The sequence below is a fragment of the Rhinolophus sinicus genome, chromosome 6 (assembly GCF_057876585.1).
Source record: "Rhinolophus sinicus isolate RSI-liver-muscle chromosome 6, RSI-T2T, whole genome shotgun sequence".
Taxonomy (NCBI): domain Eukaryota; kingdom Metazoa; phylum Chordata; class Mammalia; order Chiroptera; family Rhinolophidae; genus Rhinolophus; species Rhinolophus sinicus.
The window spans coordinates 4320308-4324476 of record NC_142506.1 but is presented as its reverse complement, the minus strand read 5'-3'; positions in this window follow the sequence as shown (position 1 = coordinate 4324476).

Sequence of the window (4169 nt, the reverse complement as noted above, 5' to 3'; positions counted from 1 at the left end):
TGAGAGTTGTTCTCTCTCTCTCTCTCTCTCTCTCTCTCTCACACACACACACACAATCGCTTTACTCTTTAGAGAAGGTTCTTTCACTCTTCCCTCCATGTTTCCCAGGAGAATTAATTGTAATATCAGTAGGGAGGCAAGAGTAGGCTTTGGAGACAGACAGAAATGGGTTGGAGCCTGGCTCTGCCACTTCAAGCTATGCGATGCAGGGAGAGTAACTTTGCCTCGATGTGCCTCAATTTTTCCATCTGTAAAATGGGGTAATGATAGTCACCCTAAATAATAGGGTGTTGTGAGGACTGACTGAGTCAATGTGGGTAATGTGCTTAGAACAATGCCTAGCATGTAGCAAGCCCTCTGCAAAACCAGACCCTATTTCCCCTGAAATCGGGCTTTCCTTCATGTTATGCCTTAGTATAAATCAAGTATGGTGAGGCCAACAGATCAGGAGACAACCACCTTGAAAAGACAGTTTGTTACTCCCAGTCCCAACCAGAGGGAGAGCCCACAGCTTGGGGGCCACACAGGGAAGCACCAGGTCAGTCAGGAGGCAGAGGGAGTTGGGGAGAATGTGGGCAAGAGCCTTTGTACTAGTTTCTGTGGGAAGAAAGGAGTGAGGCAGGGTAGCAGGTTTAGGCTTGGCTAGTTTGGTAAGTTCAGTAGGCTCTGGGGTGTAGGGACTGAACCTCGTTGTCTGGTACCTGGCCCTGGGGTGATCAGAGGCGGTGAAGAGTGGCCCAGAGGATGAGAGTTCTCTAGAGGAGGTGGCTGGGATGTGGGCTCTGGGGTGGTTAATTTGCACATGAAAGTCACGCCCGCAGGCCAGTCACTACTGTCTCCAGAAGCTGATTCTCCCTGCGAGGGGCAGTCTCTCCAGGCTCAGCAAGTCCCCAAGTGTCAAAGCATCAGAAATACCAAAAATAAAAAGGCGTGATGAATACTGGTCTTTCCTCAGATGTGTCCAGAAACAAAAGGGAAGAGCAAGGGAAGCAGCCATGACGGTGTAGCACACCACAGCACCAAAGAGCCTCAGGACGGCTGTTCCCCTGTTGTCTTAAGTTCTACATCCCTCAGCTTCAGATAACACCTCGCTGAATCCTTGCTTTGCTTCCGATTATAATGACAATAGAGTTAGTATTCACAATGAAGAATGGAACAGTTTCGAATATGTTTTCTTCATGGTAAAAACTGATTCCTATGTTCCTGGTCTCCAACCTTGTCTTCCTGGATTTACTTTTGTTCCATGCCTCCCTGTTTGCTACACTACAGCAGGGGTGAGCTCTTACAAATGCCAACTTAACGATGCTGCTGCCTTGCTGAAAATGATCTCCCATTGCCCAGGGGAAAAGGCCGACATGGTTAACTTGGTCTACAAGCCGCTGGACCAGGCTCCTGCCCACCTCACTACCACCAGCTGATACCCCTCTCCGACCTGTGCCTGGGTTTCCTTTTGTTCCTCCCAGTGCCAAGCCCTTCTCTACCTGAGCACATGTCCATACAGTGTTTCCATCACTTTAAGATAGATCCTTGCTACCCAACTCTGTGTATTCACATGGCCAATTTTCAGATATTTTTCACAACTCAGTAATTTCTTCAAGAAAATCTTTTCTGCTCACCCCAGACAAGGCCAGTACCTTAAAATCCACTGCCATGGTACCTCATATTTCTGCTTCATCATATTTTAAATTCAATAGTCAAATTTAGAAACTTTGAATTTGAGTGGTTGACTTATAAATTATATGAAGCCAGGCTATGTCTGTCTTATTTAATTCACCATCCCCAGTGAGCGATGCCTGGCAGACACCTGGGGGGAAAAAAGTAGATATTTATCCCAAATTCCATTTTAAAAATTTTATAGGGATTATTGTTAAAATTAATTCCTTCATATCTTGTGACTCCATAATTTTCCTGAAAATGTCTCAGTAACCTGAAGGGGATTTCTTATTTGTAAAATGGTAATTTAAAATATTGTACTTCATAGGATTGTTATAAAAATTTAATTAAAACAATGTGTGTGAAAACATTGTGTAAATGATAATGCATTATATGAATGTAATGGGCATTATTACAGAGTGTTAATCAATGATACTTTTAAAAAACTGTGGTCTTAGTTCAAGCATTCAACTCTCTGATTTACATAAATTGTTCATTTCGATATTATTTATTTCAAGATCATTAACAGCTGCTAAAAGGACAATGAACTATACCTTTGGGCTTATGATATGAAAAACGTTTGTTTTTGGAGAAAGGATATGATATCCAATTTGTCCCCTTCCCCTTCCAAGCGAGATGAGCTGATTGGCAGAATGTCTGATCCACAGCAGACATCAGGAATGAAGTTAGGTGTGGACCTGGGGTGGTAAGGGTCTGTATAAGGTAGCACAGAACACGCTAACCGGGAGAAACAATCTGAATAAAGTAGTTTTTGGAAGACCTAGGTTTAACTATTTGAAGTACCATGTGCAGTGAGCAAAGAAGACTGTGTGATTCGTCTCAGGCTAGTTATGCTGCAGTAACAAAAACAATCCAAAATCTTTATGACATTCACCAACAAAGTCTATTTCTCATTCTTGTTTATGTCCATTGTGGATGGTCTTGGACTCGACTCCACGCCCTCTTCCTTCTGGAGCATAAGATGAAAGGCAGCTTCAACTTGGGCTTGGCTGTTCCCATGGCAGACGGAAAACGAATGGTGGACGCACATGACGGCCAGGTGCTTAGTTTGACTCCATGGCACGTGAGCAAAAGCGACATGTCCCACCTCCAGGAAGAAATGTTAAGAGCCAGCACTTGGGGTGCCTACAGCTCTTCTGCAGAAGCCACAAATAGTCAATGAGAAAGTCAATTTAAGTTGATATATGAATATGATTAGATTTGGAACAGGAAGAAGAGAGATAATACAAGAAAATTTGGTTGGACATCAAAGCTGTTTTGTTTTTTGTTTTCTCTGAATCACACTTAAAGCCAAATGGTGCATAATGAGAGTATTATATCTTAAGAGCCAAGGTCCTGATGGAAACCTCTTGGAGAGGGAACACAGCATCACAGAACACTCTTCTTCGGGTATAGGATAGACCTGCCACTGGTGTAGGTGGTCGTTCTCAGTCATCTCTCAGTCTCGCTCCAGGATTCCTTCCCCAGCCTCCTCTAGAATCCTTCCCTGACACCCCAGTTCAGGATATGGACCCCGTTTCATTGCTCCTATAACGTTCCCTTGAGCAAATGTTAGACAATTATTTTCTGAATAATTGTTTTGCAACTAGATTATCCGTTCTCAACAGGGGTGATGTCATATAGTGGAGAAAATTAGGTTTTGAGGACAAAAACAGATCTTAAATAGTACAATGGTTTGCGGCTCTCCAAAGGGCCACTGTCATAAGCATGATGGGCAATTAAGGAAAATATATATTAAAAGGCTCCTTGGGAGAGTGATACTTTAAATAAAGAAAGAGGCTGAGTACCACTGGTCAATTCTCAGTTCTTTTAAGGTGGATCAACAAGGTCTGACAGGCTCCCTTTCACGGTGCATATGCTAGGAATACAGTAAGTTTGAGTAAGTGGATGAATTAATGGATACAACCCGGGCTAGAGATCTTTGGATAAAGCCTGAAGACTGAAGACTGACTGAATAAGATCAAAAGGGAACTTGACTCTAGAAATGACCCAAATGACCCCACCTAACTCATAGGTGTGTTGGTTCTACAGAGGTTTTTAGACCAAGCCAGTAGGCTTTGAATCTGAGTGTGGGAAAAGTGATGGCATTAGCAAGAACCAGGCAGCAGTGATACACTTTGGGGTGATTTTCTCATCTTAGTCACTCGAGAAGGGAAAACGCAGCTCAGTTGTTTCTAGTTCCTGTAATCTCTTTTCATCTTGACCTTTTACACTGGCTGTTACCTTGCCAACTGCCATGAAGTGGTGGCAAAAAGATGCAGAAATTTAGGAGTTGGTAATAAACTTTGATACATGTAAAATCAATTTTTGTTGACATAATTTGAAAGGGCAGTTCATCTTTTGTAATTAAAAACAGTCATGAGGTTTGAAGCGTAGAGTGTTTTCACCTGGGGAAAGGTATTAAACTTTAATCCTCAATAAAGTTCTTTTTCCGAAATGGTTGAAAATTTCCCAATGATAATGTTACTATAGGGAAAAATACCTTTGCAGAAGGT